The sequence below is a fragment of the Lissotriton helveticus genome, chromosome 5_1, assembly GCF_964261635.1.
Source record: "Lissotriton helveticus chromosome 5_1, aLisHel1.1, whole genome shotgun sequence".
Taxonomy (NCBI): domain Eukaryota; kingdom Metazoa; phylum Chordata; class Amphibia; order Caudata; family Salamandridae; genus Lissotriton; species Lissotriton helveticus.
Window position 1 is genome coordinate 671,434,882 of NC_136065.1, and position 21,794 is coordinate 671,456,675.

At 49.6% G+C, this 21,794-nt stretch overlaps 1 long non-coding RNA gene and 5 other non-coding genes across 7 annotated transcripts; all 6 read right to left on the reverse strand.

The window, feature by feature from the left end:
• Positions 1-4,751: 4,751 nt before the first annotated feature.
• LOC144753339 (uncharacterized) lies at positions 4,752-7,485 on the reverse strand. 2 transcript variants are annotated; one of them, XR_013594306.1, is made up of 4 exons: positions 7,446-7,485; positions 7,206-7,251; positions 5,732-5,792; positions 4,752-5,035 (listed from the first exon to the last, which is right to left on the reverse strand). It is a non-coding gene; the product is annotated as an uncharacterized LOC144753339 (long non-coding RNA). The 2 variants fall into 2 exon arrangements; XR_013594307.1 differs by lacking the exon at positions 4,752-5,035 and adding an exon at positions 5,472-5,542.
• On the reverse strand, positions 5,612-5,684 carry LOC144756947 (small nucleolar RNA SNORD49). The gene has a single exon (XR_013595424.1). It is a non-coding gene; the product is annotated as a small nucleolar RNA SNORD49 (small nucleolar RNA).
• On the reverse strand, positions 6,055-6,126 carry LOC144756984 (small nucleolar RNA SNORD65). Its single transcript, XR_013595455.1, has one exon. It is a non-coding gene; the product is annotated as a small nucleolar RNA SNORD65 (small nucleolar RNA).
• On the reverse strand, positions 7,326-7,395 carry LOC144756982 (small nucleolar RNA SNORD65). Its single transcript, XR_013595453.1, has one exon. It is a non-coding gene; the product is annotated as a small nucleolar RNA SNORD65 (small nucleolar RNA).
• Positions 7,486-8,987: 1,502 nt separating the features above from the next.
• On the reverse strand, positions 8,988-9,103 carry LOC144756941 (small nucleolar RNA SNORA16B/SNORA16A family). The gene has a single exon (XR_013595418.1). It is a non-coding gene; the product is annotated as a small nucleolar RNA SNORA16B/SNORA16A family (small nucleolar RNA).
• Positions 9,104-10,078: 975 nt separating this feature from the next.
• On the reverse strand, positions 10,079-10,221 carry LOC144756936 (small nucleolar RNA SNORA16B/SNORA16A family). Its single transcript, XR_013595415.1, has one exon. It is a non-coding gene; the product is annotated as a small nucleolar RNA SNORA16B/SNORA16A family (small nucleolar RNA).
• Positions 10,222-21,794: the final 11,573 nt, after the last annotated feature.

Here is a 21,794-nt window from a genome sequence, read left to right on the forward strand (position 1 = left end):
CCTTTTCTCACTGCATAATTTAGTCAGCTTTACCACATAATTTGGTACTCCCCTGCCACAATTAAAGTAGCCCTGTCTTTAACTTGCTAGCTGAATAATTGTATGAGAGTGCTGCTGCAAAATTCACCATTTTATAATCATGTCAATGATCACTTTGTGGGGGGTGAACATCCAAAACCCCCGCTTTAGGCTTCATCTGCGCTGTATAAAAGTATTAAATCGGAGTAATCCTTCAGAACCCTTGAAAAACAGTAATCTTGCAAAACCTAATTTACTGCAACAAAATATCCTTGGCACTATAAAATATTAAAAGTAATAATTTTACATACCATTGGTCTCAGATTTAGTCACGCAGTGTGTGGAATCATTTTATTGCCTGTGTGTAGAACCAACGCGTAACATTGCGTTCTGATCAGCCTAGCTGCTCGGCAACACAAGCATTAGTGAGATCTACTTTAGCCTCTGGGGATCCACTGGACTCCGTATACACCATACAAAAGTATGGTATAGTGTGCACAGAACCAGCTTCCTACAATTGGGTCCTGTTGTGGGTTATAAAAGCTCCCCACCACCAATAAATGCATTTTCAAACTTACCCGATTCAGGGCCAGGCTGGCAGTTATTCCAATGTCTTCTACAATTTCAGGAACGCTAGGCAAATTCAGGTTCTGGTTTAAAGCCTGCTCTATGGCTCCTACAAATAGACACCCTCTTTAATCGAACATGGCAATTAAGTTTCCAGGTGACAACTGGTTACAGCGTCAAGGAAGAGGTTGCTTCAACTTTAAATTCCTCTATTGGATTCTCACTAAGTCTAGAAAGTGAGAAAGAATCAAGCCATTAAATGGAACTTTTTTTGGTACCAACCGACTTTACTGCTTTGCTTCACTTATGGCTAGTTTTGCAGTTGCTTGGATATAAAATTGCCTAGTTCCTTATATGCTTCTAGATATCTAGCATTTAATATGGACACTTATTTTGGTAAAATGTATACCTGCATTCCACCTCAAGGTGGAAAGAAAACTAGTGTCACTGCCTTACAAATGTACATTTCCCATACCAATTTTCCATTCAGACCTTGGGAGACTTGCTGAAAAAAAAGTAAGCAGATCGGATAAGATTTGTAAATATCTGAATTGTAATCCATGTGCCAATTCCCCTAATCATTAATACAAGTGTTCACTACTGACCTCCTCCAGTCTAGTTTATAATTATTTGTATTACACCATTGTGTGACTTGTTGGATCCCACCTCAATAGTGTAAAACTTGGTTGCAGTGGTGGGGGCTTGTGGGAGATAAGCAGTATTAAGAGTAATTGGTCAGTGGAGTGTATTCAGCCAGCCAGCTGCCTACCCCTATAGTGAGTAGGAGTGAAAACTCCACAATAAGTATGAAATTAGTATTTTACCCTTTAAAATAACTAAGAATCCAATTAAAGCATCTTAAATTATGATAGTACAATCCAAGAGACCTTGCACCGTCAGTAGGCTCTTTACAGGTATGATGGAGAAAGGACAGTAATCCACACCATAGATTGGGAACATACTCTGCCCCTGGTCAGCAGGAAACCATGCTTCAAGTTATTTTAAATTCATCAAGTGTTGACAAACATGTCTGCATTCGAGCAGGCAGACACTGGTTCTTGATCGACACAGTGCTGATCAGCTACCAACAATGAAAGCCCAGGACTGGTTGAGAGATTAGTAGAGACTAGCAGCAGTAGCTTGGCTTGTGCAGATAAAATCTTTGAAGGCCCTGAACTTTCCTGAATGGGGATAAGCCAACAAGCCCTTCGAGTTACTTCTGTTGCACGAAGGCGGGCAACTAGAGGCAAATTTCAGGGGGTGGCTGAAAAATATTGTGGGGGGGCTAATTCTTCCAACCATAGACAGAGTGACTGAAAGAAGGGGTGAAAACACAAACGCATAATTTACAAGTAAATGGTCTTGTAAAGACCTGTTAAGAACTCTGGTGCGGCTGTGATTAGATGGTCGCCAGCCCGCAAAGCGGTGTCAGCCCGGGCTGACACGACGAGGGGGGGCTGAAGCCCTGTGAGCCCAATGGGTGTTGCGCGCCTGGTTGCAGGTGACCAGCAAAATCCTCACTGCCCAGATCAGAGATAGCAAGCAAACAGCAGTCAGCAAAGTGGTAGCCCCTACTGTGACAGAGCTAGTCTTGGCAGTCTTATTAGGACCCCAAAGCGAACTAGAACGGGGTGTCGTCACTTTTACCCAAATGTGTCCTTTAAGTGTAAGTCTGCAAAGCCTTTCTGGTATAGCCTCGTTCTTCCACAGTAAAATCGCTGACATACATAACAGCTTCGGCGACCAGTCCACTCCCCTCACCACCGAACTGAAGCACCCCACCCCCACCCTTTGCGCCTGGAACCCGATCAGCACCGAAGACACCATCCGCTTGATGAACTCCATTCACTCTGGATCCCCAACCGACCCATGCCCCCATCACATCTTCAACAAGGCCGACTCCATCATAGCACCCCAACTCCGGGATATCATCAACTGCTCCCTCAACACCGCTACCTTCCCGGAAAGCTGGAAACATGCCGCTACCATCCCGGAAAGCTGGAAACATGCCGAACTCAGTGCCCTCCTGAAGAAACCTACAGCAGACCCCACTGAACTTAAGAACTACCGCCCCATCTCGCTCCTCCATTTCCCTGCCAAAGTCATAGAGAAGGCCGTCAACAGTCAGCTCGCCGCCTTCAGAGTCCAACGACTCCCTCGACCCCTCACAGTCCGGCTTCTGAGCCAAACACAGCACCGAGACCGCCCTCATCGCAGCCACAGACGACATCCGAACACTACTCGACAACGGGGAAACAGCTGCCCTTATCCTCCTGGACCTCTCCGCAGCATTCGACACGGTCTGTCATAGCACCCTTGTACAACGCCTCAGCAACGTCGGGATACAAGGAAAAGCATTGGATTGGATCATATTCCTCGCCGGAAGAACCCAGAGAGTCCGCCTCCCCCCATTCAGATCAGAGGCCACCGAAGTTATCTGCGGCGTACCACAAGGATCATTGCTCAGCCCCACCCTCTTCAACATCTACATGAGCCCCCTTGCATCCATCGCACGCCAACACAAACTCAACATCATCTCCTACGCTGACGACACAGCTGATCCTCTCCCTCACCAAAGACCCAAACACCGCCAAAACTAACTTACATGAAGGGATGAACGACGTAGCCGAATGGATGAAGAATAGTGGTTTAAAACTGAACTCAGACAAGACGGAAGTCCTCATCCTAGGATCATCCCCTCTGCATGGGACAACTCATGGTGGCCACCAGCCCTAGGCAACGCGCCCAAACCAACGGACCATGCTCGCAACCTAGGATTCATCCTAGACTCCTCCCTCTCGATGACCAGACAAGTCAACGCCCTCTCATCATCATGCTTTAACATCTTGCGTATGCTCAAAAAGATCTTCCGATGGATCCCCACCGAAACAAGAAAGACGGTCACCCATGCACTTGTCACTAGCCGACTGGACTACGGAAACACCCTCTATGCCGGAACCACAGCCAAATTACAGAAAAAACTCCAACGCATTCAGAACCCCTCAGCCAGACTCATCCTAGACTTACCCCGCCACAATCACATTTCCGGCCACCTGAGACCTTCATTGGCTCCCCGTCAACAAGAGAATAACATTCCGTCTCCTCACCCACGCGCACAGAGCCCTCTACAACCTAGGACCCAAATTCCTCAAAACGCGCCTAACCTTTTACACCCCCACCCGCCAACTACGATCGTCCAATCAAGCCCTCACCGCGATTCCACGCATCCGAAAAACCACCATGGGAGAAGGTCTTTCTCCTACTTAGCGGCCAAAACCTGGAACTCTCTCCCCACCCACCTCCGCCTTACACAGAACCACCTCTTTCAGAAAACAACTAAAAACCTGGCTATTTAATAAATAACGAACCCCCCCCCCCTCAAGCACCTTGAGACCCTCCGGGTGAGTAGTGCGCTATACAAATTCTTTACTTACAAGCCTCTCCAGCCCAGCTATGTCTGCCTATCTGAAGGGGTGTTGAGAGGCCTGGCAACTACCTATTCAGGTGTAGGTGTCAAACTCACCCGCCGCACCCCCCCCCCCCAACACACACTTTGCCCAGGAAGGCTCATCAGTATACAGATAGATGCAGTATAGTGTCCTGCACTTGAAGATGTTCAGAGCTACCACCCCAGAAATTGTATTGAGACAGGCTGTAATGTACACGAGAGCTGAAGAGCTGAGAAACAAGCACTTTCTAGAAGTGGCAATTCTAGATTAGCAATACCAGAGCCACGGAGGTTCAATAGTTACTTTATTCCTAGGTGTCTCAAAATACACAGCTGGGATGCTACTCCGAATGCTTCTCAAATTTACACTGCTCCAATGGGGCAATAAGGGTATACACCAGTTGGCCTTAGCCCATTTTCCTGCATCCACTACCAACCATTCATTATAGCACCACACAATTAGTGCCCCTCCCAGCATGCAAGAGTAAATAAACGCTTGTCAATGGCCACTTTCAAATCGGAGTTAAAGTTCCATGAAGCTGAACTTATTAGGGGAGCGATTGAGTGCAGGGGTAAAGTGGAGGACTACTGTTATCAGAAAGCTATCCTCAGTGGTGGCAGCTTTGTAAATCACTCGCCTTCCCGCATACCATGCAATACGGTATAAATAAGCATGTATGCCAACAGATGCCACTAGAGAAGGTGGTGATTTGTCTCAGTGCATTTTATTTAGTGAGGGCAAGTGTGGTACATAAATGATAAAGTCCAAGTAAAGTGCATATCAATGTACAACACATTTTAAACTTACAAAACGACAAGATGAAGGGCTGACCAATACAAAGTAGATCACCCCCCATTCCTGTGTCATAGCTACAAAAGTCTGCTTTATTCTTTCCCTCCCAGAAACCCAGGCACAGCCCCACACCAGGGGAGCGAGATTACAAATTAGCTTTCAGCACTAGCAATCCGAAACATGTTGCAGTATTGCCACGTCCAGTAGACCTGAAAGGGAGGAAAAATACTTTAGGTGGAACAACATGACGAGAACAAAGTCATATCAAACAGGCTGGTCTCAGTCCCATATCCGCAAGCCTCATCCAGTGAGTCAGCAAATTGAAATGGTATCACAGACCAGACTCACATTGCATAACCCCACCACCTCAGATTAAGATTAAAAGTGTGAGCCCCACCTTAACAGGCCTCTGGGACAGGATTTGCACAACTTTCCTAAAACGCAAGGCCACTAATATGAGATGAAGATCTGGCGCAACTTTACAAAATGCTGCTCCCTGAAACTACCGAATAGAACCTAAAAAGGCACAATGTCAGCATATAATGCTCCCCACGAATTTAGTTTCAGAACTAAAAACAATCCTAGGGGCGAGCAGTTTCCTACTTAAAGGGCATCTGCATCAATAACTTGACATTGCTGCTACTTACATGTAGTGCTGTAGTCTGGCAGGCATGTTAAACTGTTCGCAGATTTAGGCTTCACCACCAATAATGGTCCTAAACAACAAACAAAACTTGAAGAAACCAAAATAGCCACAAATTATAATTAGCCCAATAACAGCATCAAGTCAGAAGTTTAAAAAATCGTCAGTTATCGCATCTGTCGGCTTTTCCTATATCCTTAGGATTCATCATGTTGACACATGAGTAAAGACAGTAAGCCATATAAGCAGTGGGTCTCCTTACCATTGCAAGCGAAGCTCGTGTGACCCAGGGAAGGCACGTTAATCACCCACGGTACTCCTTGCTGTAGAAGGAAAGGGAATTAGATTCTGGCCAAAGAGAGGCAGGCTATGGTAGCCATGACGTCAGAAACAGAAAACTCGTCAGTTGTCGCATCGGACGGCTTTACCAAGTAATCATTCTGCACAGTACAAATGGAGACCAGATAATTGAGAAATGCCAACTCACCAAAAAATCCAAAATTCTTGAGCCCTGTAAATGCAAAACTAGGGTTAGCAAGTAACATTTTGGACCTACACAAGCTATGATTTATAGATTTACGATGGACTCACAGAAACCTTCTAATCACTGGCAATCAGCAGGTAATTCCAGCTATTTCAGTTTGGTTTTCATCATGGAAACATCTCAAAAAGCCAGTAAGGTTAAAGGTGAAGTAAAAGCCTGGTTTAGTTTAGTAGTAAAATTAGAGTTCAAATGTAACCCATGAACAAAAAAGTATAACATTGACATTTAGTGACCACATGACCAATGACTCCCGTAGGAACTATGGCTGCAAAGGATGCCAGGGGCAACTTTACTTGCAGACCTGGCAAATCCATCTAAAGAAGTTTAGACATGCATTTCATTGCACAGAAAATGATGTTTCAGAAAAGCTCGCTTTATACCAAGGAAATTGCTCGTTTTAGAGGTCCTGTAACTGGCCTTTTAGTTGAAGTGAGATAGGACAGAAGTAGACTAGTCACTGCGTGCTAATCAGTTACTCTTTGCACAGGCTTAAAAAGTGGTAGTCCGGTCCGACAGACGCCCTTCATTAGGTGTTATTTTCAAGGCAGTCTTTTGTGTCAAGATTACCTGCGACCAATGCAGGCATTTAGTCAGATAACGAAATACTGGGACGGGACTGGGGTGCACAAATAGATTGTTAGCAGATCCGATATAGTCCAAGTGATCTTTGGCTATTGACAGCTGGTGCAGACTGTACAGCGTATCCATGCTTAGTGCAGCGCACCGCTGGAAGGTGAGCTCTTAACCAGTCTAAGATTTGAACCTCAAAATATATAATAAGGAACGGTCTTCATTTAATGCAAGCACAGCTCCATGGCTTCATATACATTAAACATTCAATGTTCTACATAAGACGGTCAACCGATGGCCCGCAAAGCTTACGCAGGGAGGTCCGTGACTTCATAATCGTGTCTAGAAAGCAGCAACATGAAAATTCAAAGACGTCCTGAAAGACTGCAGGGATTTCAAATCGGAGGCTAAAAATTGAGGTGGTAACTTCAGATTGGTTTGTGGAAGCATGGAAAGTGCATCAAAATAGAATGGATAACTGCATTTACAAAAGCTACATTTCAATTAATTTGTTCATGTAATGATTAAATGGGGTCCACAGAAGTTGATCACCGCTTAACGGTGTCATGGTTAAAAATCTCTGACCTACAATAATGTTATCCATCTGCACATTAACACTTACCAGTTGATGCAACGCCGTCTTCAGAATTGCTGCGTCGCCAGTGGGGCTGCAAACAACAAAGTACTTTCAGAATGTGAAGATAATCTGTACATAACGCCACCATTTAACGTGATAGACAGTGTTCAGAAAAACAGTCTCACCACAAACAATCTGTCGGTAATTCCAGCTGTGTTAAGTTGTATCATCATTAACACCATTATCTTAGAAGTAAATTGCAGTAATCTAAGCAGCATGCCTTACCTGGACTAGCAGGTCCCAGCACAGACTACATTGTTCACCTGGAAAAGAAAAATCGAATCAGAATCGTTGAAACCCGGGGCACATTGACAAAGTCACAGTCCGCTTATGGTCCCCAGTAACCAGTGCTCAATTAACCCATTACAGGTCACTAGCAGCATAAAGCAAGACAAAGGCTAGATACAATTTACTCACTAAACGATTAATGGAAGTGCTGTGTCTTCAGAGTTTCATAATCAACAGAACATTCTGTGTGGTGCATGAACTTGTCATCATAAGACACCAAACCCCATGACAAGATATAACGCAGTATACAGCCTTAAACAGGGTCAAGCTAGTAACCTCGCTGTAGAACCACCTAGAGAATGTAAAGTACGCTGGCTTTTTACGCTCCGAGGACTTTAACAAATGCATCACCTTAATTTATCAGCCACGAGGCGTTGCGGGGTCTGTTCACCATGTGGTGTCCAATACCTATGAGAGAACAGTGGTTAACGTGATTTATAATCAATCTACGCACGCCATATGCAATCAATTATCCAAACATTGGACTATAGAAGGTTAACAGTATGGTGTGTAGCGGTAGAACTGTCCCAGACAAGGTAAACAGTAGGAGGCAATAGGAAGCTTTATGCATTGACTCGATATAAAGCCCAGAGGTAGTAATTGTGCCCGTATAATACGCAGTTAGAATTCACTGCAGTTGTAAGAGAGTAGAGTGACTGCTTCAAATACAGATACCAGCTCCCAAAGACCATCCACCTTACTCTTGCATGATGTTGGGAGGTCCTTCAGCTACCACAGAGCTAAATTCTTTGGTTATCATCAGGGCACGAGTCGTTAGAAAAAAGAAAAAGTGGGGGGCGCTGTCACAGAAGTGCCGTCACGACAGGAAGAGCCGCCATGACAGGAGCCGCACTCCTCGTCCCAGAGAGGCCAAAGAGTGAAGCCCAGCTATTTGGCACGGGGGACAGTGTCCCCGCAGTAAAATAAGTGCGGGGACGCCGTCCACCCGCGTGGTACCCCGACTCGAGCTCTGGTTATCATGCAGATCAGTACAAACCTACCTACTTCGCTTTACTAGAGTTGGGGCAAGATACCATTTAAAGCTAGATGCATTGCCAGTGGAATTGACAGGGGAGCCAAATTATGCGGCACGGTTGAGAAAATTATGCGACAAGAAAAGGCAAGGTATAGGGCAACTTTTAGCACCTCGGTTCCCGTTTAACACCCAAAAGTAGCGATAAGCAACAAAGGCAGTTTACAAATGGCCTTCCACTGCTTGCCACCACATGGCACTTAATTTCTGCAGATCTGTATAGCAAATAAGGAAATCTAGAATTATATTAAAAACGCTGGCGCAGCATGGAGCCAGGGTCCAGGGCAATAGGTCCGCACTCAATGTGAAAAAGTTAATCAGAACATGATAAACTTTCTATGCAATACTCAACTCTATCCTTACCCAAAGTATCTGAATAAAAGGCCTCCAGCTCTTTTTGGTATTGCCTTCAGGCATCTTCCTACAAACAAATGGTACACCACAAGTTATGTACTTTCCTGAAATGTTGCTGCTCAGTAACAGTCAAGTAAAGGCGATTCTCTAGGCTAAATTATATCCACATAAACCACAGCAAGTCTACACGACTTGGATGAAAGCCAAAAAGTTAACACAACGCAGCTTATTGGTGCATTATTCAATATGATTTGATGGCCCAGGGGCAGTAAGCAGGCATAGTGCATATCAGGTCATAGTACATAAAGGATGGAATGCATTGTTACACTCTGCACCTGGGTGAGTCAGGAACTGAATGGCCAGTACTCCATGAAGTACAAGAGCTATTCGGAGTATAGGCACCAATCTAATAGTGAATTAGGGACCGGTGGGTCAATTTGAAGCAGCCAGTCGGAGTTTCAAATGCACTTGGAGAACAGGCCTCGGTTTAAAGGGGCAGAGGAGTTAGCTGCATCTTTAAGTAATGCTTTAGGGATACACTGATACCTAGTGTACATCGGAGGTCTCCTAACATTCCCTATCACACCCACATCAAATAGTATTTGGGAGGAGCAGCTTACGGCTCTCATTTAGACTAGTTTGTTTAATCGGTTAATTGAATTGCCATATATGTAAAATATGTTAGACACTCAATATTTTGTAGAACCAGTTGGCTCCAACAAGATTTTAAGTGTAAGTGGTATTGTAACGGTGTTTAAGGCTCTCATTTAGATTTAACCATTCCACAATACATTGCGTTTACACGTTCCATAATAAAGTTGGATCTACACACAGGTGACCCTAATACCAATGTAATCCCTTACGAAGCCTGGGGCACCATTCAAAGCCTGAATATCCGACAAAGCCGCCCTGGCTAAGGACTTACCTATTACTTTGGGTCCAGTTCATCTCCAGGCCACGATGCATATAGGCCTCTCTCGAAATGCAAGTCTAAGCGAAGTTAACAGTACTGTCAATTAAGCAGCTGGTGCAGACATTCATATAAATACCTTATCTGAGTTAATAAGAAAACCGATTGGGCAGAGTGCTAGAACACGTATACTTGAATGCAACATACTGGTCATATGCACAACCCTGGTGGGTCACTGTTGCGACCTCAGTTTACATACACAGTTATTAGTAAGTTTGTGTTTCCCTGCAATGTTGCCAGTCCACTACACAGCAAATGGAATCTAGCGACCGTCAAAAGAAACATTTGCTTTTGGCACCTGTTTGACCACACCAGCCACACAATTTCATGCTAGCATGGCTTCGATCAGGGCCTTGATTAAAACCACAGGTTAACGTGACAACTTGTATAACATTATTTATAACCAGGACATTTAAATTGTTAATGAGTTAATCAGGCCATGGTCTGGCTTGCAACGCCCTATTCGGACCAGCCAATACGATCTACTTCTTCGTATGTAGATTTAAAGCAAACGCGTGACTAAACAGTTGCGTGGAATCAGACTACCACAAACCAAATTTAGCTTACGAACACTTAACATGTGCTAAAGAGTAAATTACCCTGCAACTTCTAGTTAAGTCAGAAACACAGTACTTAATCAAAAAAAGAGGCAGCAGCTAGTTTTCGGATAAAGAACAGAAGAAAATAATTGTGAAAAATGATGTTTAATAATAATTACTTTGCCCACTAGAAATGGGTAGCTGGGTAAACGCCAGACTGGTTAGTAAATCGCGGCCCTTCAAAGACATACGTATTTAGCGCAACTTTGAATCAAATCCGCCCAGGAAAAGGCAGACTTAGTACGAAGTCCGACCTCAGGCGAAATCATAAAAGGCGAGTTAAGACCAATGCATTCCACAAGACGCTATTGTCGCAGAGCCACGTGGGCTTGGACCAAAACGGAAGGCACTCCTCCAGCAAGCACAATGCCACCCCAAATTTAACTCGAAAATATATTTACAAATTAAGTCAATATGAGAACAGACTAAAATGGTGAATATATATTTCGAAATTTAACATACTAATTGGAAAAACTGCAGCGCCTTCCCAGTGAGGGTAGCGATAATTTCAATACACGTTCCGTACTAAAGTTAAGTTTTTCTAATTATATAACAAGTCGCTAAGAATTTGTGCTGGATTTCCTTTCGGGAGCCTGCTGGCGCGCGCGCTCCCGAAAGGAAATCACCAAGATGTGCCCGCATTGCAAGCAATGCAATGCATGCACGTTTTTGCCCCCAAAGCTGTGCCGATGGCTATAGGTCTCTTCTATGCAGCACATGAGCTCTGCGTAGGTGAGACCTAAAAAGAAATAAGTATTGCACCAACCTCCGGAGAGGTCAAAAACGGATACCCCAGAAGTGGAGAAATAGCTGCTGAACCAGAATACGAAGAAAAAAAATGGGAGAATCCGTAAAGGCAGCTTTATGTTAAAGCGGTGTACTGAGAAAACAAAGCTGTTTTTGCTCAAAACGTGTGAATTTATTTGACTATAGCATGCCCGGAAAATAGGCAAAGCATGTCAAGTACTTTGAGTGACTACAGATCAATAATATGAAAGACGAGATATTTACAGAGCTTACCTGTCCTAGGAAGAAACCAGTATTTCGTAGAAAAATATTGCTTGCCAAAGATAATAGCAGAAGCAAATGTAGACGTGGTTATTCTCTGTCTAGGCACCGGTAGCCAACACTAAATAAATGAGAAGGCAATAAATAACACATGAAACATTACATGAAGGCTGTATTGTTAACTTCAATATAAACTAATGAACGGCACAACCAGGAAAAAACCAAACAAAAGATAAACATCTAATCTAATGCGCCGAGGGCCTAAGAAATTCGAAAGGGTAGGGGAGGTCAACCCCATCGGTTTATCAAGCAAGAAAAACAATACCACTTGAGGCGGTTCTGGGATAGAGAAATAAAGTCAGCAAATTACAAATTGTCCAAGAAGTAATGTTCCGAGACCACGTGACTCAGGGAACAACATAGTGATCAAACATGGACAAAGAGCACTCACCTGGTAATGGTAATGAAAAAGAAACGTGCAGAGACTGATGGGCGTGACTGGAAACACTGCAGTGTAACTGGAAACTGTTAATTAACGGGACACGGCAATAAAATTAAAAGAAGACCAGGAAACGCGTATAAGTTTCAAAGCTTTCCCCAATAGTATCATAGCTAGAAGGAATTTACAAAGTCCGAGGGTAAATACCTAGTAAGGAAGGGCAGTCTCTTAGATCATCGCGCAATAGCAGACCACGCAGTATGTAGACGTAAAAGGCCATTTTATTAGACCAGGCTGCGTAATCTGTACATAACAATAAACATCAACAAGTAAATAACATCAACCCCCACTCACACTCCCCCCTCATTCGTTTCACCCATTCCACCTCATCACAAGCCCCTACAAGCTCCATACCATATTCCTGTCCATCAATCACCTGTCATCCAGCCCGCTCCTTGCGTCCTTCCAGTCATGCCTCTATCCGCCCTTCGAACTCCACCCCCTGTCCCTTCAAAGTACTGCCTAAAGCAGCTCTGGCCTAAACTGGCAACGCAAAGGACCTACCCAAAACCGCACCTCCAACTGCCGGGTGGGTGGGTGGCCTTTCTTTCTCCCTCCCGATGGTGCCAGGCGCAGGAAGAGGAAGTTCCCTTCCTCCCCTGCGCCTAAATACCCACCCCCTAACTCCTCCCCTTCCCCTGCCTACCCTATCCTGCGCGAAAGACCCTGGGGGAAGGTTAGTCTGCGACTTTGCTTCCCCCTGGCCCGGCATCGCGCAATAACAGACCACGCAGTATGTAGGCGTAAAAGGACATTTTATTAGACCAGGCTGCGTAATCTGTACATAATAATAAACATCAACAAGTAAATAACATCAACCCCCACTCACACTCCCCCCTCATTCGTTTCACCCGTTCCACCTCATCACAAACCCCTACAAGCTCCATACCATACCTTATTCCTGTCCATCAATCACTTGTCATCCAGCCCGCTCCTTGCGTCCTTCCAGTCATGCCTCTATCCGCCCTTCGAACTCCCCCCCCCCAAGGGATGGGTGTGCCCGCTCTTGACCCCCTGTCCCTTCAAAGTACCGCCAACCAGGGAACCCCCTGTAGGGCGGTTCCCTGCCCCACCCCCCGACCTAGGTCAGTCCGCCCGCACCAGCACACCCGCAATCACTCCCTGACACACCAGATATTTTCCTGCCACAACTTGCTCACAACATCACGCATCTCCATCATGTACCAAGCATTGCCCAGCTGCGACAAGTGTACCCCGTCGTCCCTAAAAGCTAAAGGTTCCTCCAGACGAATCCCTCCGTGTGCAATCACTTTAATGTCCTTGTCACCACAGTAGAGTCTCATCACCCTGTTGAGCTTCCGTCGTGCCTTTTCGATCGCCCCATGCTTCATAGCCCCTCTCCACACTTTCCTGGGGACCAACTCCGTCCAGGCAATGCAGGTCCCTGCAAGCCTAGACTTCAACACCTCCAGGTCCCTCTGCATAAGCTGTAAAAGCGCCAAACCTGACAGCTGCACCAAGTCATTTTCTCCCAGATGTATTATCAACAAATCAGGGCATCCCCTCTGTGGGACCATCTTCGCGAGCCAGGGCAGTAGTGCCCCCCATCGCATGCCACCTTTGCCCCACCATTGTACCTCGTGCAAGTGTCCTTTCAGTCCCAGGTTACGGCCGTAAACCTGTTGCTCCGCATATTTGGACGCCCAATGCACGAAGGAGTGCCCAACAATCCATGTCACCGTCTTACTGCCCGGTCCACCCACGCAACCTAAAAAGAAAAAGATGTTAGAACAGAACAGCAAAACATGAACAACCAACCGCCTACCTGGGACCATCTCACTTCCTCACATACTTCTCAAAACAGCGTGACTTCCACCTCCCAATTCGCCTAATCCTATCCCATGACCACCCCAACCTGGCCGCAGCTGTCGCAGCCCCAATCCTGAAGGAGTGAGTCCCGTAACCAGACGCATCCAGCCCCAACTGCCGCAAAGCCTTGCGCAACACTGCCAGCAATTGGCCCGCCGTCATTCTCGCGCCACACGCATGACAAAAAATTTCCCCACGTGCCACACTCACCGTCCCCAGGAAAGCCCTCCATTCAACCACCGGGCAAACCGCCCCACCTTCCGCCTCATTCAGCCACACCCACTTACCCCTGCCCAACTGATCAGTCTTCGAGCACCGCAACCAGATACCCAAACGACCTCCGTCCACGCGAACCTCCTCGAACAGCCTACCAGCCAGTCGTCTAGTACCCAGCAATTCAGACACCCTGAACGCCCCGAAAAACATCCACACCATACACAGACGGAAAAGGCCAACCTCAATCAGGTCGTTACAACAGACCGGCAACACCCCAACCAGCCGGACCAACAACTCAAAAGTAACCGCCTCCCGAAGCCTACCCCCCCACTCCTGCATTCCCTGCCCCAACCCCGCAACATCCTGCTCACGATCACATCTTTAGTCGGATCAAACCCCAGAAACAAGGCACAGTAAAAGGATATCCCTGCCAATTTACCAGAAATCGTAGCCGCAGTCAAACCCCTGTCCATACAGTCCAGCACAAAACGTCTCAGCCCTTGTTCCACTTCAGACTCAACACTCACGGCCCCCTCCATATTCCAGCCCATGAAAGCACTAAATTCAGACCATGCCAAACGATACATCTTCCTTGTGGTCTCCGCAACTGAACCCTCCACCAGGCCAATCATCCTCACTCCCCCAAGGCCCAGATGCCGGCCGGCAGCCCGGTCTTGCATTTATCCGCTCCCGTTGCCAGGTGCCGGAACCGCTGCCACTGCGAATGAGACAAAGCATCCGCAATGTCATTATTCGCTCCAGGGACATGCTTCGCCCGAAACACCACATTCAACCGCAGACAAGCCAACATGAACCTCCGCAACAGCCGCAGCACTCTCAGGTCCCTCGCCCTCTGACGATTCACCAGCTCTACAACCGTCATGTTGTCCACATGAAAGAGCACCGACCTGTTCCGAAATTCCTCCCCCCACATTCCAGTGCCACCAGCAAAGGGAAGAATTCCAAGAAAGCAATGCTCCTTCCCTGTGTGAGCCAGGAGGCCGGCCAGCTCTCTGCACACCACCTGCCGTCCCAGAAGACGCCAAACCCCGCTGACCCAGCCGCATCAGAGTAAATTTGGCAGTGCCAGACCGCCCTCTCTTCATCAAAGTCCAAGGACACACCGTTAAAGTCTTGCAAGAATGTCGCCCATGTCCTCAAATCAGCCCTCACACCCATGGAAATCCTGACTCTGTGATGCGAAAGCACCGCACCCGACATGGCCATGCCGAGCCGCCTACAGAACGTCCGCCCTGCACGCACCACCCGACACGCAAAGTTAAGGAAACCCAGAAGCTTCTGAACCGCGCGCAAAGGAATCCGCTTCTCCCCCACCGCCCAGTCCAGACATGCCAGTATCTCCGCCACCTTGGCAGCAGGTAGGCGCGCCAGCCACTGCACTGAGTCCAGTTCGATCCCCAGGAACGTGAGGCAACAGCTGGGACCAGCCGTCTTCTCCGGCGCCAGAGGCACACCAAACTGAAGGGCCATCTCCTGGAATCGCGACAGGGCCCTGCCGCAATCCCCGGATCCCGCCCTCCCCAGGAAGAGGAAATCATCCAAGTAATGAGTGACCTCACGGCACCCACTGACTCGTACCAAGACCCACTGCAGGAAAGTGCTGAAGAGCTCGAAAAGAGCGCAGGAGATGGCACATCCCATGGGCAAAACTTTGTCCACGTAGATGGCCCCCCCAAACTGCATTCCTAAGAGCGAAAAATCTGCCGGATGAATAGGCAGTAAACGGAAGGCTGACTTGATGCCGCATTTCGCCAATTCAGCCCCCGCCCCACACACCCTCACCAGACGGATCGCATCATCCACCGACGCATATAGCACTCTAGAATCCTCCTCTGCAATAAAGTCATTTACAGACTGGCCCTCCGGCCATGACAGGTGGTGTATCATCCTGAACTCACCCACCTCTTTCTTCGGCACCACCCCCAACGGAGAGACGATCAGGTCCGCCAAAGGCCAGTCAGTAAACGGGCCAGCTACCCTTCCTTCCTCAACCTCCTTCTTCAATTTCGCAGCCACCACACTAGGTAATTCCTTGGCAGATCTCAAGTTGTCAGCCCACCGGCACTCCCTAGGACCTTGGTAGCCCACTCTAAAGCCCTCCGTGAAGCCCCAGAACAGCCGTGCCGCCGCCTCCTGATCCGGGTAGCACGAGAGCCAGGGGGCCATCGCCTCCACCCTAACCGGTGTAGGCGCCCTTCTGTCCAGGGTGGCCCCGACCTCTGGCGTTCCTCCACTGTTCGGAGGGCGTAGCGAGGGTGAGGCACTGAGTAAGGGCATGTTTCCCGCCGCATTTCGAGCACTCATGCTTGAACTTACAGGGGTACCTGGAACAATACCCCTTATTGTAGCTCCAACAGGCCCCTGTGGAATACCCCCCTGGCTTGGACTGTTGTCCCGAGACGATGTTGCTGGGCACCGTTCCACTCCCCGCCCCGCTTTGGGCGGGACGCGGCGGAAAGGACCGATAAACAACCGGCAAGCCGCTGGCCGTGTGCGTGGACGCAGTGGAGTGCGTGGACGCCATCCACTGCACCCAGAGTTCCTGATCAACCTCCCCCCAAGTCTTCTCAGGATTCGCACTAACCCTGGCTCTAAACTCCTCATCATAACTCAGCCAGGCAAAACCCCCGAACTGCATCTGTGCCTTGCGAATGATGTCCATGTATCTTTCACAGTAAATACTGGCATAAATCAAAAACGCTGATGTCCAGTTCTCCATTGTCACTGGCACCCTGGGGCGCCTCGCCAGCTCCCACTCCTCCTCCTTCGAACCCTCCTTAGCCTGCACCTCCCTATGCAGCAACTTAAAGACATCCACAAATTCATGCCTCCAAATCCTAGCCCTGAGTTTCTCAAAGAGATGCGAGCCCAACGGCATCGCCAAACCCATATACGGCAGTTTCTTCGGGATCTTCACCCCCTTCTCCTCTTTACCATCCCCTTTGTCCGTCTGCACCCCCGTAGTCACCGACTTACCGTCCACTTTCTTACCATCCTCAAGTGGACCGCCCGAAGGCTTCTCCGGCTCCGGGACTGACTCGTCCCCCACTCCCACCGACCTGCAGGTCCTCTTACGCCCCTCCCCCCCCGTGGACCGTCCTCCCAGGCTGCCCACCAGGAACCCTCACCTGCGAGTGCCTCAGACCGTTCCCTGGGCCGTCCTCTGGGCGCCGCCACCTGGACCGCCGCCGTCCCAGCCTTGGTCCTCGTCACCGCCGGGGCCTGCAAAACACCAATGTCGCCGTTGTCCACAGCGCCCCCAAAGCCGTCTGCATCATCCCGCACCTCCCAGTCTTCCAGCTCGTCACTCTCGTCACCATAGTCCAGCTCAAGCACCGGTTCCAGATTCAGACGCTCACCCTCCACCTCTTTCACCGCTCTCTTCACACCTTTCTACACACCCCCCCGGCCACGCTTTCCAGACACCACCCGCGCCGCCGGAGCCCGAGCCCTCGGTGGAGGGACAGCCACCGCAGACTGCCCTGCTGCTTCAGTCCTGCGTTTTGGAGCCGTCTTGCGCCCCGCCAGGCACCCCCGGGCTCTGCCGCCAGCCGCCGGCTTGGATCCCCACCCGCCCCTCAGGTCGCTCCAACCTGAGCGGGCCCCAGCACCATCGGGCCTCAGAGCCCTTCTGGCCGTCCCTACACCTGCCATCACTCTCAAGGGGGTGGAAGGGTCCTCCACTGCCTTCTTGGCCCTGACTCTCCTAAGCTCCTCTTCCCGTTCCGCCTCCCGTTCCTCCTCAGAAGTCGGGGTGGGGGGGCCTTCAACTTCATGACCCCACACTGCACCCACTCTGGCCCTGGTCTGTTCAGCCCACCTAACCTCCTGGATCTGGTCCAGGATCCTCTCCCCTCTAGCCCTGTCCTCCCAGGAAGCAGCGCCCCAGATCTGGGGGGGGGGCGGAACGGGCAGTAGCCGTAAAAATCAGCCCCCGGATAAAAGTAACCCCCCTGTGGCATTCCAGGCACCCAACCAGGACCCCCTCCCATGGAAACCAGGGCGGACGGCCCACCCCGGTCCCCCGGGGCCCCCATCCCCGCCTGCCTCGCCGGGAGAGGGGTGCCCGCCCTGGAGCTAGTGGACAGGTCGATGGGGGCCTCCTCCCCCTGCTCACCCTCCACCGTCCCAGTGTCCACAGTCAAGTCAATCCCCAGGGTGGGTGGTGCAGGCTGCCCATCTAACTCCGGGCCCATGTGCCCTCCTGAAACTCCATCTGCTGTGAAAGCGGGCCGAGCAAGGCTGTCCCCCTGCCCCTCCCCCTCCACTGCACCGGCCGGCGCGTGAGCAGGCCCCAGAAGCTGAGGCGCAGGGGCCGCGGCCGTTACAACAGCTCCCGTGGCCCCAGGCAGAAACTCAATCGGGGGGGGGAAGGCCCGCGGGGGCAGGCTCTTGCTTTTCCCGCCCCTCGCCGGGACCCTGGGCGCTCCGCCCCCCTCCGATGGCTCCCCTGCCCACGAGCGTCTGGCTCGTCCTCCTGACAGGCCACGACTGCAGCCTTAACCCCGGCTGAGGCAGCGCGCGTGCCCCTGGTGGCCCCCACCCACGCCTGTCCCAACACACCTGGTTGCAGGAGATCTTCGCGAGCAGCAGCAAGGCCGCCCGGACCTCCTCGGACGTAACGCCCGACATTGTGCCAAATATCACACGTCAGGCGTATGAAAGGAAACGGCTGCCGTGCAAACAGCCCCCGACGCTGGATGAAACTCCACAGACTACTTATTACGCTAACTTAATGAAACACTGGTCTACACTCCTTTCTTTCTCCCTCCCGATGGTGCCAGGCGCAGGAAGAGGAAGTTCCCTTCCTCCCCTGTGCCTAAATACCCACCCTCTAACTCCTCCTCTTCCCCTGCCTGCCCTATCCTGCGCGAAAGACCCCGGGGGAAGACTAGTCTGCGACTTTGCTTCCCCCGGGGCCCGGCAATGATGAAGAACTGCTAGCGATATTTAGCAGGCAAAGGCATGGTCTAATAATGTGGCGGATAAAAACATGATCCGGTGATAATAGCAAGGCAGGAAGTGAGTAAAAAGAAGAAGGGAAACATATATAAATAGCTGCACTCGGGCACGACCGGCAAATACACACAGGCAGAAGTCAGACGGTGGAATAACAGAAGCAGAGGCTGAGAGGTCAGAGAAAAATACCTTAACGATAAAGCGGCTGTTCGTGAGTGGCACCCAACGGCTTCCCTCTGGTAAAGTGGCCGGGAAAAGTCCAAGGGCAGGAGCCAATGAGCGAGGGCCGTTTAAATAGCCCATGAAGGAATACGTAGCCAGTGGTGGTGTGTCAGTCAGACACAGCCCTTGGATAATTAATAATAAAGGGATAGCGTCTGGTCAGTACTGATGGGCCGGACTTGAAAGGTAACAAGCATTGGCATAGCCAAATAGGTCCCAAAGGCGAGACCTATTGGCTATGCCAATGCTTGTTATTATACAGGCTATGGAAGAAAATAACCCTGACATTTTTCAGTGACCGAGAATCCTCAAAAATGTCAAACAGAGGGAAGAGAGTGATGAAATGAGGCAGGGGCACTTTTACACACCTGAGACCTGCTGCATATATTGGGAATCGTGCTGCCAAGAAGCAGGTAAGGCCCCGACAATCCCGTTTGAGGATGGCCTGCAATAACCGAATGTCGGTTTCCTTGGGAGGAGGGGTCACTCAATGACACGCAGCAGGGTGGGTGGGGTTAGGCCAATCTGTCCCTCCTAGACGAGTAGCACGCCGGCCGCCATGATGTCTACATGAAAGATGTTGAACTAATAGGGCCACGCATGTGCCGTTCACAGCAAGCCGAGTTTGTATAAATGCACCGGGCCGCAGAGTAATCTGCACAGCACTGCGAAGGATTGAAGATTCCCCTTGGCACCGCAGTGGCAGAGGTCGAGCCTCGGGTGCCATATGATTCCCCATACAGTTTAACACTGCAGCCTCTGTGCTTTGTGCACCCCCTGCAGTCGGAGACTGCAACCACAGCGTGCACTCCCTTACAGTCGGAGGCTGCGGCCTCTGTGCAGAGTGCACCCCCCTACAGTCAGAGACTGCAACCACAGTGTCCACTTCCTTAACCCTTCACAGGCCTGGTACCATAGTGCCCATATCGGCCCACACACCAGCCCCCCAGCAGTAACATAAACTGAATTAAATAGACCAAACAAATTGTAGATGGGAAAAACGTTCTGCAGGTTTATTAGCATAAACAATGCCAACAAGGTGGGTTAGCTTACAGATGATCCACAGGCAAGCTGCCCCTCGCAGCTTAGCACCTGATGGGCCTTGAAGCATCGCTGCCTTGGCCAGATGATGCTTCGCGGTTGTGGTGAGAGGACTAGCCCCTCCCAATTCCGGTGAACTCTTTGTCCACCATCTTGCTCACACCCCCCCCCCCTACGAGGGGCGGAGCATTCAAGCGACCCCCGGTTTTCCAGGTTTCCAACTGCCTGTAGGATAACGGGGCGCCGTCGCACCCCAGGGTCCACCGCACAGATCTCCCGGGGATATTAGGCCTCAGCACCCTATGTGCTCCCGAATAGGGTACTCCTACGTCCCTTTCACCTCTGGATCATCCTGTAACTCCGCCACAGCCCTGGGTGAGGCGACCACCACAACCAGGGCCCCCCACCTGTGCTCATCTAGCTACTTGCAACCTGCTATTCCAAGAGCTTCCTCTAGGTCTAACAGGAACAGGTCCATCCCCACCTGGGAAAGGTGAACCTCATCGTTGTCAAAGCAGCCTGTAGATTTGGCATGTAATTCCCCATGTCTTATGAAAGCCAAAACCCTGTTGGTCGGTGAATTTGCGCATTGCACAGTTAACCCTCCTGCGCGCAACCTCCAGTGCTAGCCCTGATCGCGCCCCGTGCCACACTTGGCGTGGCGGGATTTCTGACCAAAACAGTTCACAAGAACCCAACAAGTTGCTCAAGTTGCACATGCAATCCTTCATGTCCCTCGGCAATATTCTTTTGCCTAACGCCGGTAAGTAGTTCCCTCCAAGGTGAATTACTAGCACGTCTGGAGGAGAAGGGGTCCTATCCAATTCCTGCTGCAGGGTGCCCAATAACCCATTCCAACGCATGCCTGGGACTCCCAACCAATGGATCTCGGTGTTGCAAAACCCATGTTTCCATTTCCTGTTTTCGGCCCATTGTGCTACTATTGCGACACCCGAGTGGCCCATCACCCAAACTTTTTTTCCTGGTAATAAAAGAGATGTGTTTGAATCAAACTAGTTTATTAAATCAACAACACACAACACTGCAATTCACTTAAAACAACACTGCAAATTAAAAGGGGTACATGTCATGAATGAATTCTTGCGTTAACACCCTGTGACCCTTCACCCCTGCGTGATTGGCAGAGCTGCCTGCCACTCCCTATCTGTTTCATGGTCTAATGTATCTTCTGAAACAGTTGGATTGCCACCTCCCAACTTGCTTGATGCCTTCATCCGGCAAACCTTCAGCAAAAGCAGTGGTGGCTGCGCCTATGCGGAATGAATGTGTACAAAATCTTTTACCGGGAGCATTACCACCTGACAGTGCCAGACATGCATGCATGACATGTTCCACCTGGTATTTCGTGAGGGGGGTGTTGCCTGCATGATCAGTCTTAGATTTTCGCATGGTAATCTTCAGTGTATTTCCGATAAGAGGTATATCCTGCAACTTAAGTGCCATCCCTGAAGTATCATTCCTTGATCTAGCCACCAGCTCACAGATTCGAAACGCTCCGAAAAAGGCCATGCTA